The sequence below is a fragment of the Phyllostomus hastatus genome, unplaced genomic scaffold (genome assembly GCF_019186645.2).
Source record: "Phyllostomus hastatus isolate PE091 unplaced genomic scaffold, TTU_PhHast_1.1 phas_contig_40, whole genome shotgun sequence".
NCBI classification, from domain to species: domain Eukaryota; kingdom Metazoa; phylum Chordata; class Mammalia; order Chiroptera; family Phyllostomidae; genus Phyllostomus; species Phyllostomus hastatus.
The window spans coordinates 19318718-19334360 of record NW_025333872.1 but is presented as its reverse complement, the minus strand read 5'-3'; the positions used below and the strand labels follow the sequence as shown (position 1 = coordinate 19334360).

The 15643-nt window shown below is 38.2% G+C and overlaps 1 protein-coding gene across 5 annotated transcripts in view; it reads right to left on the bottom strand.

Annotated features, from left to right (window-relative positions):
* PRIM2 (DNA primase subunit 2) overlaps positions 1 to 15643 on the bottom strand; it is a 377158-nt gene that overhangs the window by 86799 nt on the left and 274716 nt on the right. The gene's annotated exons all lie outside the window — the stretch shown is intronic.

Sequence of the window (15643 nt, the reverse complement as noted above, 5' to 3'; positions counted from 1 at the left end):
ACCTGGCTATCAGAGTCAGCTCTTTCCTGGAGATCCCCTAAGACTCCATCACACACAAACCTACAGGGCCACATAAGCTATAAACTATGACTTTTCCATATGAATGGCTGGTCTTGGTTCATGCTTCGTAACTTCCTAAATCTTCTCAAGCAAGCAACAGCCAGCCTCAGTGAAGCCCCAGGACCTGTACTTCTTGCTATGTGGCCCCAAGCACGGCACTAGCAACAACCAGCCTACATTCACAGCTTGGCTTGGCCTGGTATTTTCCAAACCCAGCACAAGTAGCAGCCATCTCAGATTGCTTTATAACTCAGGTAGGGTGGCACCAGGCAAAACACAGGTGGGGGCTGACCTTGACCTGCATCACCTGGGACCCCAGAGCCTGCACACCCAGTGGACAGCTACAGACCATGTTGAGCACTACCACACTGCTCCTGCACAGTTGCTCCTCCACGGAGGGTGGAGGTTGGTGGTCAGTGGTCATAGCCAGTCCTAATAGCTGATTGGCCTGGGTAAATCCCTCCAATAACCTGCCAAGAGCAAACAATGCCCAACTACAAGAGGACAGTGTAATCAGCTCACATGAAGGGTGCACTTTGATTACCTAGTGACAGTAATAGGGGAAGGCTGTGTCACTGGATCCACAGGACACCTACTACATTAGGCCACACTACCAAGACAGTGAGTCATAGCACCTCTACCTAATATATAGAAACAAACACAGGGGGGCTGCCAAAATGAGGAGACAAAGAAACATGGCCCAAATGAAAGAACAGATCAAAACTCCAGAAAAAGAACTAAACAAAAGGGAGAAAAGCAATCTATCAGATATACAGTTCAAAACACTGGTTGTAAGGATGCTCAAGAAACTTAGTAAGCTCCTCAACAGCATAAAAAATATCCAGTTGGAAACAAAGGATACACAATTAAAATAAAGGACAATTTACAGGGAAACAACAGTAGAGTGGATAAAGCTGAGAATCAAATCAATGACTTAGAATATAAGGAAACAAAAAACAACCAAACAGAAAAACAAGAAGAAAAAAAGAATTAAAAAAAAAAAAAGCATAGCATAAGCAGTCTATGGGACAATTTCAAATTGTCCAATATTTGCATCCTGGTGGTGCTACAGGGGGAAGAGAAAGAGCAAGAAATTGGAAATATATTTGAAAAAATAGTAAAAGAAAACCTCCCTAATTTGATGATGAAAGTAAACATTCATGTCCAGGAAGTACAGAGTCCCAAACAAGATACATACAAAGTGGCCCCCTCCAAGACACATCATAATTAAAATGTCCAAGGTTAAACATGAAGAGAGAATCTTAAAAGCAGCAAGAGAAGAGTAGTTTAGTTACCTACAGGGGAATTCCCATAAGACTATCAGCTGATTTCTCAAAAGAAATTTTGCAGGCTAGAAGGGACTGGCAAAATATTCAAGTCATGAAAAGCAATGATCTTTGCTCTACACAGCAAAGATATATTTAGACCGAAGGGCAGATAAAGAGCTTCCCAGACAAGAAAAAACTAAAACTAAAGGTGATGAGTTCATTATCTCCAAACCATTCATATATGAAATATTAAAGAGGCTTATTTAAGAAAAAGATCAAAACTATGAACAATAAAATGGTAATAAATACATATCTATCAACAATTGAATCTAAAGCACAAACTAAGCAAACACAAACAGAGACAGAATCAGGGATATGGAGAGTATTTTGATGGTTCCAGATGGGAGGCAGATGTGGGAGAATGAGTCAAGAGGTGAGGGGATTAAGAAGCACAAATAGGTAATTACAGAATAAGCATGGGGATATAAAGTACAGTACAGAAAAGGGAGTAGCCAAAGAACCTATGCATGTCCCATGCACATGAACAGTGATGTAGGGATTGCCTGAGGGAGTGGGTTGTGCTGGTTGGAGGGGGGGGCAAAGAGGCAATAATTGGGACAACTGTAACAGCATAATCAATAAAATATAATTTAAAAAATAAAATAAAAAAATAGACTTCCAGTCAAGATGGAGCTATAGGTAAACATTCTAGCCTCCTCATGCAATTACAGAAAAAATGCAACTAGACCACAAAACAAATATCACCCAGAACCATCAGAAAATTGAGCTGTATGGAAGTCGGACAAGGATTTAAAGAAGCCACATTCATCCAGACAGGTAGGAAGGGCGGAGAGACACAGAAACACAGTATCACACAGAGAGATGGTGGAACGGTTGGTCCCACTTGTAGTGGAGAAAATCAGGAGGGATACTTCAGGAGGAGGGATACCAGCCCCAAGCCAGATAATACATCCAAGGGTTCCAGCACCAGGAAGATAAATCCCCATAATTTCTGGCCGTAAAAACTAGTGGGGGTTAGGGCAGTGGAAGAAATTGCTGGATTTTCAGTAAACTCCTCTTAAAGGGCCCACACAAACTTAGGACTTATACAGACTCACCCGCTCTGGGATTCAGCACCAGTGCAAGAACTAGAAGGGCACTTGTGGTATATGTGGAAAAAGTGAAGCAACTGGAAACAGGGCAAGTGCCAGGAGACAGCTTTCTCCCAGACAAACCTCTAGAAGCCAGGCAGCAGCATTGTCCCCTCTCTAAGCCATCCCCCCACACAAAGCCACAAGGTGGTGAATCAGGTTGTGACACGCTGGCCATTAGCAAAGGCTCTTCCCCACATAATTTACAAGTGCCTTTTCTACAATAGGCCACGCTATACTAAGACGTGGAGTCAAGGCAGCTCTACGCAATACACAGAAAACAACATAGGGAGGCTGCCAAACTGAGAAGACAAAGAAATGTGGCCCAAATGGAAGAACAGGATAAAACTCCAAAAAAAGAAGTAAGTTAAACAGAGATAACCAACCAAATATGTGCAGAATTCAAAACACTGGTTACCAGGATGCTCAAGGAACTCACTGGGTATCACAAAAGCATAAAAAAGACCCAGGTAGAAATGAAGGTTACATTAAGTGAAATAAAGAAAAATCTACAGGGAACCAACAGTGAAGGGGATAAAGCTGAGATTCAAACCAATGATTAGGAAGATAAGTAAGAAAAAGGCATTCAATCAGAACAGCAAGAAAAAAGAATTTAAAAAATGAGGACAGTCTAAGGAGCCTCTGGGACATCTCCATGTGTACCAACATCTGAATCACAGGGGTGCCAGAAAGAGACGAGAATGCAAATTAGACAAGAAATTAGAAATCTGTTAGAAAAAATACTGAAAGAAAACATCCCTAATTTGGTGAAGGAAATAGACTAGACATACAAATCCAAGAAGCACAGAGTTGCAAATAAGTTGGACCCAAAGCGGTCTGCACCAAGACACAACATAATTAAAATACCCAAGGTTAAACATAAAGAGAGAATCTTAAAAGCAACAAGAGAAAAGCAGTTAGTTACCTACAGGGGAGTTCCCATAAGACTATCAGCTGATTTCTCAAAAGAAACTTTGCATGCTAGAAGGGACTGACAAGAAGTATTCAAAGTGATGTAAAGCAAGGACCTACTACCTAGATTATTCTATCCAGAAATGCTATCATTTAGAATGGAAGCGCAGATAAACTGCTTCCCAGACAAGGTAAGGCTAAAGGAGTTCATCACCACAAAGTCATTATTACATGAAATGTTAAAAGGACTTATCTAATAAAAAGATGTTCAAAACTGTGAACATTAAAATGGCAACAAATTCACAACTATCAACAACTGAATCTAAAAAAAAAAAAAAAAAACAACAAAACACTAAGCAAACAACCACAACAGGAACAGAACCATAGATACAGAGAACATTTGGAAGGCTGTCAGCTGGGAGAGGGGAGGGGGAGATTGGGGACAAAGGTGCAGGGATTAAGAAGCATAAATGGTAGGTACAAAGTAGATAGGGGCAGGTTAAGAACATTACAGGAAATGGAGAAGCCAAAGAACTTATATGCACCATCCATAGACATGAGCTAATGGCAGGCATTTGATGGAGGGTATAGGGGTACTAGGCAGAGGGGGGCAAAGGAGAAAAACTGGGACAACTCTAATAGCATAATCAATAAAATATATTTAAAAAATAAAAAGATAATAGTTTATCCATCTTTATATGCATCAATTTTACCTGGAAGGACTACGAAACCACAAACTATTGGCTCCAGACTGAGTCTGATTCAGAGAGTTTGCATTTCACACAAATTCCCAGATGATGCTGATCTGATGCTCCTGGTACATTCCTGGGAGAACCCGAGGTCTTATAAACAAAAACCGGAGTGATAAATATGCTTCATACATTCACGTTCCCTTCTTCAGCACCAGCCAATATTTAATCCTTTGGTAGTCAATTTTTAACAACGTAAGTCTGTTCTAAGTCATGATGCAAGCTGGGTTCTGGGACAAGAGATAAGCTTTTTAAATAGTGTTAAATGTTCCTTGACCCAATTATAACAACATGTAGTACACCTTAAGTATGCTATCATCAGGACAGGAACTCAGCTATATAAAATAAACATGATCTACGCTGTGCTTAATATCCAGTGCAGCCAGGTCAAAGCCATTCGAACAACAACAATATAAGCAATCTGATTAAGAGGACACATTACTTTGAATTTATTATAAGAATTATCCAGTTCAATTTATTTTTAACAAAGCTAGCGGCTGAAGTGATTTAATATCCAAGTTCCAAGTGAACAGATATTATAGCAGTATATATGTTCATGCTATAAACCTAGGTTCGATTAATGTATCCCCTGTACAAAGTGCGAGGCTTTTTCTCAGGTACACTGGCATGTAAATAATTACAACTAAGAAACACTTGCATAAAACTGTACTGAGATTAATTATATAGTTTATTTACAGAAAACACAGATGCATTTCTTTTAGGAATCTAAGAAATTATTTAAAGAATAGGATACTCAAAGCTTCAATACCTCTTGCAGAATCATTCACAAATCCAAAGAATGCTATTTGACAACCCAAAAGCAATTTTCAAATGTCCCGAACTCCCACTGACAAGGGTAACTGAAAAGGCTTCACTTAAATTTTTTAATATATCATAAATATTCATACTCAATATATGCAATTAAATCTGAACATAAAAACCTGACATTATGAAACTAATATTATTGGAGTAAAGTATAACCTAAAGCAATTAGTTTGTTATAAGGTCATTCATAACAACAGAATATTCTCTTGCAAGTGGTTGATATTTTAATACTAAAAGCCTTTATACTCTAGTATAATATGCATCCAAATTAAAACATTCAAATATACTGACCAGGTAAAATGCAAGAAGTCTGAAAGCACAGATTTAAGAATGACAACAATCCAAAATCACAACAACCCCAAACCAGATGACAAAAAAGGGAAAAAAGACTCAGTGAATGACAAATTATAAGGTAATAGAAGAAAAACAAATAACGAAAAAGCCAACAATGCCCTGCCTCCCCTCATCCCTTCTTCAGTGTATCTTCTTATCCTTACTCATCTCTCTACAAACCCATGTCATTCACTTCCTTCACATCCTAATTCAAAAAGGATCTTGAAGAAATCTGAAACGTCATCTACTTTAATAACTTCCTTATTCCACATTACCTCAACAATACCTTCCCTTTCTCTGTGTTTTGAAATTGTTTTCTAGTTACATCTATCTCTCAACTCATCCTATTGCCAAATAGGTTAAAGATTAAAATCTTAACCAAATGGACTGCTCATTTTTAAAAAAATCATTACTGGCCCAGATGATCAGAAATCCATATTTAGAGAGGCCAAATTAATGTGTACCAAGTGGGAAAATAAGTGGAATTTTTGTTCATATTATTTTTTGTCAATATACTTTCAAAACATCCCCACATTCACTATACAATTTTAGTAAATATTCAAAATTATGAAATTATCTGTTTATGTATTTCATATATAAACATGCATATAAAATATATGAAATTATATATATATTTTTAACTAAATTACAGTTATCAGTTGAGCCTTATAGCTGACCTGATCCCAGTTGGCAGTTAGCACTTCCTCCTGGCCTACTAATCCATCCATCTTTGGTAATTATTTTTAAAACAAATACCATATGATTTCACTCATATGCGGAATCTAATGAACAAACTGAACTAACACGCAAAACAGAGACAGACTCATAGAGAGCAGGCTGACAGCTCGGGGCAGGCGTGGAGAGTGGGGAATTAGGTGGAGGGATTGAGCAAAAAAGAAAAAGGACTCATGGACAACAGTGTGGTGGTTGTGGAGGTGGAGATGGGTTGAGGTAGAAGAGAGTATAAGAAGAATAAATAGTAATGGAAATAAATACCATAAAAAATGAACATTAAAAAATAATAAAAATAATAAATAAAAAAAACACCTAGGTCTGCAGACTCATCTCTAGCTGCAATCACACCTTTACTGTTCAGGGTACCACTACTGAAAGGGTGGGCTACACTCTCTCATCTAAGGTCCTTCAACAATGCTGCTCCCTTAACATGGTATTTTGCTTCTTTCTCTGGCTAACTCCTTAATTTTACCTGGCAAATATAACATCTTCACTCAGTGACACACTCAGTAACTATTCTCCTTTCTACCAGCTCCACCTTCTGTTCTGTAGAATCCTGTGACCGCCTCTACCACAGCAATTACCATGCTGAGTTTGTATATTTATATCTACCCAGTTTTTTCCAGGAGACTGAAAAGTCCTCATAGAGAAGGGCTTGTGTCCTGTCCACTGTGAACACTCAATAAAAAGCTGCTGAATGATCGATGCAAAGTAGACAGAGTATGCATACATGTGTACGCATATATATACATATGCATATTTCTGTATTCTTAACAAGACATAATTTGACAACTACATTATTAATATATTTGTAACTGAGTATATATTTCTAGACATTAATAATGATGATAACTGCTTACCCCTTCTTATATAGCTGCATATTCTTCCAACTTGTATTTTGATTTAGAGAAATACATGGAAGACAACAAATTTGGCTAGCTACAAAAATTAGTAATAATACTTTATAACTTTTTAGAAGTATAGCTCTACCTAAAAAGAAACAAAGATGATTTCTTTTCTCATACTGAAAGCCACTTGTAAAGCCTGGGCAGACTTTTACTGCACACTCAGCAAACATCGATGGGTTGCCAGGTCTTGTCCTAAGGTAAGCCCTTGAGACCCACAGTGGAAAAGTCATAGTCCCTGCACTCAAGTGGTGCAAAATCCAGTCCTAAGACACACATGCGACAAAGACAGCAGTTACAAAGACGGTGTGTACAAAGTTCAATAAGCATAGATCAGTATAAGTATTCTAGTCCTAATTTAGCAGGGGAAAAAAATGAAAATGGCAGTTTCTGAACAATTAACTAAGTGTAACACAGTAAACTAGAAGCCCTGTCCTCTACTATGATAACCTTTTTTTTTAAACCACAGACCCCTTTGGCAAGCCCATGATGAGAAATTCCTTCTAAGTTATAAAATCAATATTTCCTATGCAAATTTCAGGTCCTACTGAAATTCTTGCTGTAATTCAGCATCAAGTTCACTATAAATGGGATAACAGCATATTAACAAACAGTTATATAGTACTGATTATGTAAGATTATGTAAAGACATTTGGGAAAAATAGATTTTCCATGAATTTATATCTCTGGGGACTTATTCTTCAGGTCACTCAATGAGCAATAATTGAGTGCCTACTACGATTCAGGCACTGTTCCAGGTGCCTAAACATGCAATGATGAACAAGAAAGACAAGATGCCTGCTTTTATGTGTTTTTTATTCTCATTGTAGGATATAGATAAGAAATGAATAAATATGATTAGTGATAAGTGCCCTAAATTGTAAGAGCATAATCTGGCAGCAAGTAACCAGAAGCTATATAAGGCAGCACCTCTCTCTATCATTGATACCATATACTGGATTGTGTATGCTAGTCTTAAAATGGTTTTTAAAGTTCAGAAAAATAATCCAAACTAACAATTCTGAATAAGCATTCTATAGGCAGTTGGCTCCTTTTCACATCCATAGAGGGACCTAGTATATTGAATTCCTAATAAAAGACAACTAACAGTGAGCCTCAGAATGTTAAGACAGTAGACAATCTGTAGACAATCTGTCTACTGATTAGGCAATCAATTCATGAAGAATGGAGCTTAATTTTTAGAAAGGAGGTAGTGAAAAGAGATATTTAGTGCAGGACAGTGTGACCTGGGAAGGTGCCAGTGACGACCGTTAACAGCTAAAATGTGTGTGAGGGACAAAGCCCTTCTCTGTTGCCTCAAAAATAATTGCTGAGTACCCACAATTTCTGCTCAGATCCATAAAGCAAGGTATCTCAAATAAGTCCCAATGAGGACATAAGCATAAAGAGAAAAAAAATCTAATATATGGTCATACAATGAACAATAGTAAAGGAGAATTTCAGTCGAAACTGGCCGCATCACCACAACACTGTATTGCATTGTCAGGAAGTAAGGCATTCAACAGAAGTGACTGCTCCAAATCCTCCCTAGGGTTCGCGCCGAGTCCTTTAGAGCACTGCAAAAAATGTCTAATGTGCATCCTCCATACTCACTTTTTATCAATGGTATTTAAGCCACCAATTTTTACATTTCATAAGAGTATTTTTAATTGTGCATGTAATTAACAATGAGGTACAATTATTAAACTGAAGAGAATATTTAGTAAACTCAAAGATACTATATTACATTTTACTGCAAAAATATGTAAGAGATATCATTGAGAAAAACATAAACATGTATTTACAAATACAGACTCTAAAATAGAACACTAGACAGACACCATAAATCATAAGTATAATTTATAATCTTTTGTCAAAATAATAGATTTGCTATCATCAATAATAAGCTAATGAATATACAAACTGCTATATATTATCTAGAAAGGTAAAAATAGTTACTGATTTCCTTTTGCAATAATTTTTAAGAAAACATTTACAATGCAAAATAAAAATCCCATTCAAAAACTATTTTCAAGCACACGGGTTTAAAAATAACTAAATACCGATGACACTTCTATATAGGCCATCCCTGATACATGTGAAAACAGGTAGTTCAGTGAGCAGGTGTGCAAGCCAAAGGCCTAGTATTTAGAGCAAGTTTTCCCTTCTGTCACTTTCCCCTTCCCCCTCTCTTTGCACAGCACAAGCCACACCAAAATGCTAACTTTGCTTCTCTCTTTTCACTTCAAAACTATGGCCTTACTCTCTCCACAGTTCATAAAGATTTACCCACCGAGATGGTTTTGTGTCAAGTTGACTGGGCCACAGGGTGCCCAGACTTTCATCAAACATTACTCTGGGTGTGTCTGTTGAGGATGTTTCTGGATAAGATTAACATTTGAATTTGTTGACTGGTATGACAGATTGGTCCCTGGCGGTGGTGGGACTAAGCCAACCCCAATCTTTGGAAGATATGAATAAAGCAAAAGGGCTGATCCCCCAGTAACAGGGCACTTCCTCCTGCCTGACTGCCTTAAGCTGGGGCATGGATTTGTCCCTGCCTTCAGACTAAAGCTGAAACACTAGCTCTTCCTGGGTCTCAAGCCTACTTGCCCTTGAACTGGAACTGGCATTCCTGAGTCTCCAGAATGCTGACTGCAGATCTTGGGACTTGTCAGCCTCCATAATCACATGAGCCATTCCTTATAATCTCTTTCAGTGTAATGCATTCTATTGGTTCTGTTTCCCTGGAGAACCCTAATACTCCTTCCTACTTAATATACAAATTCCTAATAAAATATCAAAAACATTTTGAAGTAATAATATGTAAAATCAATGACAAAGCAAGATACATAGCTTCATGAGAGTCTGATCTAAAACCTTTCCTAACAGTCATTTCATAGCATACATCAAAACTTTAAAACTGTCTACAGTTTCCACCAGGTAATTTTATTACCTGATGAATATATACAGAAGACATAATCAGAACTATAATCAAGGATTTATGTGCTCAGGATATCCATTGCAGTAACATTTATGACAGAGCCAAAGAGACACAACCATATGCCCAATAATAGGGGAAAGTTAATTAACCATATTAAATCACTTTCAAAGGATGTGTCGTCTGACAGCTAACCCAAACAGTATTTTCAAATATCACTCAGCAACACTGGGAAATAATCATAATATAACATCAAAATCTACAATGGGGGAAAGCACAATGGTATCTGGCTACCTAGGTTACAGAGAAAGGCTAAATGTTCACAGTAATTATTTCTCAATAAGGAAATGGCAGGTAATTTTTTTTGTATTTCTCATATTTTCTATAATCAGAATGTTACCTTTAAAAATGGGGATAACTATAATAGCATAAACAATGAAATGTAATAAAAATATATATAATGGAAGTCTAATAACAGTATCCAAAATTGTGTTTAAAGAAAACCCTATTAAATAATAAATTAAGACTCTATATGATAATAATGAAGACAGTTTATGAAACAAATCTATAAAAACTGTAAGAGCTTTTGATATACTGTAAAAGAATCTTAACTTATAAAAATATATGAAGCTAGAGATATGTGGACTGAATTGTGTCCTCCTAAAATTCAAACGTTGAAGCCCTAACTTGAAATTGTGACTGTATTTGGAGACAGGGCATTTAAACAGGTAATGAAAATTAAGAAAGATGGTACAGGTGGATAGTAATCCCTTCTGATTGGTGTCTTTATAAGAAGTAAAGACATCAGGGAAGTGAGGGCACAGAGAAAAGGCCAGGTGAGCACAGAGATGGTGGCTACCTGGAAGTTAGGGAAACAGGTTTCAGAAAAGACAAACCTTTCAGACAAAGACAAAATCAACACCTTGATTTTGGATTGCACGCCTCCAGAACTAGAAAAAATAATTTCTGTTGTTTAAGGCACCTGTCTGTGCTATTTTGTTATGGTAACACTACCACACTAATATAAGACATAATAAAGTATTATAAAATGATGTACTTAGGGAACTTCCGGCTAACATGGTGGCGTAAGCAGGCATGGCTCACCTCTTTACACAACCACAACAAAATCACAACTAAAATATAGAATAACCATTGCTCAGAACCAACAGAAATCAAGTGGAATCAAGTCTGAAAACTACGAAATTAAAGAAACCATATCCATCGAGATTGGTAGGAGGGGCACAGCTGGCTGGTCCCACATCCACGTGTGGTGGATAAAAATTCAGGAGGGATATCTTGGGAACAAGGAGTCCCAGCTGCACACCAGGTCCCCAGCCCAGGGTTCCAGTGCCAGGAGGATAAGTTCCCACAATGTCTGGCTGCAAAACACAGTGGGCATTGAATTGGTGGAAGAAACTGCTGAAGCCCCATGTAGTTTCTCTTGAAGAACCCACACATCAACTCACCTACTCACTCACTCCCCTGGAGCTCCAGCACCAGGATAGCTGCTTGAAAGGCACCAGTGGTATACAGGGAAAAACTGTAGTGTCTGCCATAAGGTGAACAGAGGCCATTGTCCCTTTCCTGGGCCCTCCCCCAACAGAGCCCACAGACTGGTGCCTATCTGAGACTCCATCAACCTGGCTAACACTGTTTTACCAGCCTTGGAGATCCCGAGACTCCACCCCAGCCAACGTATGGGCCTACCCAAGCTGCTTTTCCATGTGAATGGCTGGGCTTGGCTCATTCTTTACAACTTCCTAAATCCTCTAAAACAAGCAGCTGGCCTCAGTGACCCCAGCCAGAAACTAGCAGCCTAGATGCATAGCCTGGCTTTGCCTGAGAATCTCCAAGCCCAACACAAGTAGCAGCCATCTCAGAATGCTTTACAACTCAGGTAGGATGGGTCTGGGAAAAACACAGGTTGGGGCTGACCTTGGCCTGCATCACCTGGAAAACCCCAGGGCCAGCATACCCACTGGACAGCTACAAACCACATCAGAGTACCACAGCCAATCCTTGCAGCTGACTGGCCTGGGTAAATCTCTCCCATTGATCTGCCAACAGCAACCAAGGCTCAACTACAAAAAGAGGGTGTACTCAGCTCACACGAAGGGTACACCTCGAGTACCCAGCTTGGGTGATAGGGGAGTCTGTGTCACTGGACCCTTCAGGACACCTACTACATTAGGCCACACTGCTGAGACAGGCAGTCAAAGCAGCTCTACCTAATACATAGAAACAAACACAGGGAGGCTGCCAAAATGAAGAGAAAAGAAACATGGCCTAAATGAAAGGACAGATTGAAACTCCAGGAAAAGAGCTAAATGAAATGGAGATAAGCAATATGTCAGATGTTGAGTTCAAAACACTGGTTATAAGCATGTTCAAGGAACTTAGTGAGGACCTCAACAGCATAAAAAAGACCCAATCAGAAATGAAAGATACACTAATTGAAATAAAGAACAATTTACAGGGAAACAATAGTAGAGTGGATGAAGCCAAGAATCAAATCAAATGATTTGGAACATAAGGATGCAAAAAACAACCAATCAGAACAACGAGAAGAGAAAAGAATAAAAAAAAATGAGGGTCGTGTAAGCAGCCTATGGGACAACTTTAAGCAACACAACATTCACATAATAGGGGTACCAAAAGGAGAAGAGAAAGAACAAGAGCAAGAAATTGGAAATCTATTGAAAAAATAATGAAAGAAACTTCCCTGATCTGGTGAAAGAAAGAGATATGAAAGTCCAAGAAGCACAGAGAGTCCCAAACAAGATGGACGCAAAGAAGCCGACTCCAAGATGCATCGTAATTAAAATGCCATAGGTTAAAAGAGATGGGAAGGAGTGTAGGAGAATGGGTGAGAGGCAAGGGGATTAAGAAGTCAAATGGGTAGTTACAGTATAGGAAATGTAAAGTACAGTATAGGAAATGAAATAGCCAAAGAACTTACATGTATGACCTACAGACATGAACAAGGGTAGGAGAATTACATGAGGGAGTTACAGGTGCTGGGTGAAGGGGAGCAAAGGGGGGAAAATCAGGACAAATTTAATAGTATAACCAATAAAACATAATTTAAAAAATGAAAAAGAAATAAATAAAATCTTTTAAAAAAGAAAAATGTACTTGGTAAATATTTCTGGTTTTATAAGTTATCTTTACTAAGAAGAAGAATCCAAGAAATACATCAATAAAAAATTTACTTCATAGCACAGTGCCATGGCTTTAAAGAGGCAAGAAACCATATTTTCAAAATAAAATGTCATTAGCTAGTACTATTAAATAAAGAATAGGATTGGGAACCTGGGTATTATAGATAAATTTAAAAACAGTTCTTTCAATAACTACCTAAAAATGCTTCATAACATAATTCAGTATAACACAGTAGAAAACATTTTAAATTGTTTTCACTTTGTTAATATCACCTAGTCCTGAAAATGACATTATATGTGCATATATGTAATCAGGCTTCTAGGAAAAACTATTAATATAATCATCATTCAAATCTATATTCCATCTGCAGAAACGGGAGAAGAAAAAAATGAAAACTTTTATACAAGTATGCAAGAAGAAGCTGACATGCTGATAAATACAGAAACAAAAGTAGGAAAGAAGGCAGAATCAACTGTCATCAAAAAACTCAAACTAAGGGTCAGAAATAGAGCAGGAGGTTGGCTCATAGATTTGTGCGAAGCTATCAACTTGTCAATCACAAACCCATGCTTCAGACAAGTGAACAGACAACTGTGTACACAGACAGCGCCAGATGGCCAGCACGGAGATCAAACAGAAGCTGTATTCTCTCTGCCAAACAAGACCAGGAGCAGATTGTGGTGCTGACCATGAACTGTTAACAACAAACATTAGAGTAAAGCTGAAGAAAGCACTAAAGGAACTGTAGAGTCAAAATACAATGTAAAAAACACTACTGCTAGATTTTAAGTCCACATTAAAAACAGACTGCACTGTTACATTTAATAGGCCAAGAACCAGAAGAACTAAGCCTAGAAATATCATCATGGAGGAATGTGAAAAAAAAAAATGCCAGAAGTGAAAGCAAAAGATAAATCGAGATGGGTGACAGAAGAAACACTAAAAATTGTTAGTGGCAAACGAGAGGCAAATGCAAAAGGTGACAAAAGCAGGGTTAGGATCCTGAACTCGCTTTTCAACAGCTGTCACGTAGAAATGAAGGCAATTATTACAATGGCAATATAAGGAGATAGAAGAGGACAATTACAAACGAAAAACAGAGACTGCTACCAAAGATTCAAGAAATCAAAGGGAAATTCAAGCCAGCAAGGAAGCACCTTATCTAACCAGGAAAAAAAATAAAGAGCAGGTAGAAACAGTGTACTGAAAATACATACAAGAAGAGACAAAAGGATGACAGATACCTTTGAAGAAGATTCCTAGGGAAAAGAATCTATAACACTAGAAAGTGAAATGAAAGCTGCCCTGAAAGTATCGGGAAGAAATAAGCCACCTTGGCAAATGGCATGCCAATGGAAGTATTTCAGGTCCCAGAGATAGAATCTGTCATAATCCTTACAAAAACATGTCCAAAAATATGGAAATCAAAACAATGACCTCCAGATTGGAAATGGTCAATATACAGCCCAATCTTCAAGAAAGGAGATACCAAGGAGTACAAGACCATTGCTCTGATTTCCCACACGAGTCTAGTGAAGCTCAAGGTGACCTAACTAACAAAGGGTTCTACCTTCCATGAAGCAAGAAATGCCAGATGTTCAAGCTGGCACCTTCAAACAAGGAAGAGGCAGGTGAGAACTAATTGCAAACGTTCTCTCAATACTGGAGCACCCCACAGAATTTCAGAAGAGGGTTACTCCATGTTTTACAGACTACATACAGTAAAGCCTTTGACTCTGTGGATCCTAAAAAGCTATGGGTTGTCCCAAGAGAAATGGGTGTGCCTCAGCCCTTGACTGTCCTGATGAGTGGCCTGTTTTGTGGACAGGAAGTCATGGTCAGGATAGAACTGGGAGAGACAGGATGGTTTCCTACAGACAAAGGTGTCAGACAAGGGTATATTTTATCTCTTTATTTGCTGTACATAGAACATATCATAATGGACTAGAATTCAGAGGAAGAAGAGTAGATTTTGATATAAGAAAACCAATAACTTAAGATATGCAGATAATACAATCATACAGGCAGAAAGCGGCAATAATTTGAAATGACTTCTGATGAAAGTGAAAGAAGTGCCAAAGCAGGACTGCATTTGAACATCAACACATTCAACTTTACAGAAGAAGTACACAACTTCAACACAGACAAGGGAGGTGTCAAAATTGTTAAAGATTTTGCTTGCTTTAGATTAGTCATCAATTCAAATGGAGACTGCAGCCAAGAAATTGTGGCAGCAATGAAAAATTTAAAAAGATCACCAAGAGCAAAGATGTGTCATTAGAGGTCAAAACTAAGATCATCCACACCCAGTTTTCCCAGTTACTATGTACAGATGTGAAAGTTGGACAGTGAAGACAGCGAACAGGAAAAAGACTGGTTCGTTTGAAATATGATGTGGGAGGAGAACTCTGTGAATGCCCCGGACAGCCAGAAAGACAAACAAGTGGGCCCAAGAGCAAATTAAGCCTGAAACATCACTGGAGGCAAAGATGACAGAACTGAAGCTGTCCAACTTCTAGCATGTCATGAGAAGGCAGGGTTATCTTGGAAAAAACAATAATGCTGGGGGAAAACAGAAGGCAGCAGGAGAAGAGGAAGACCT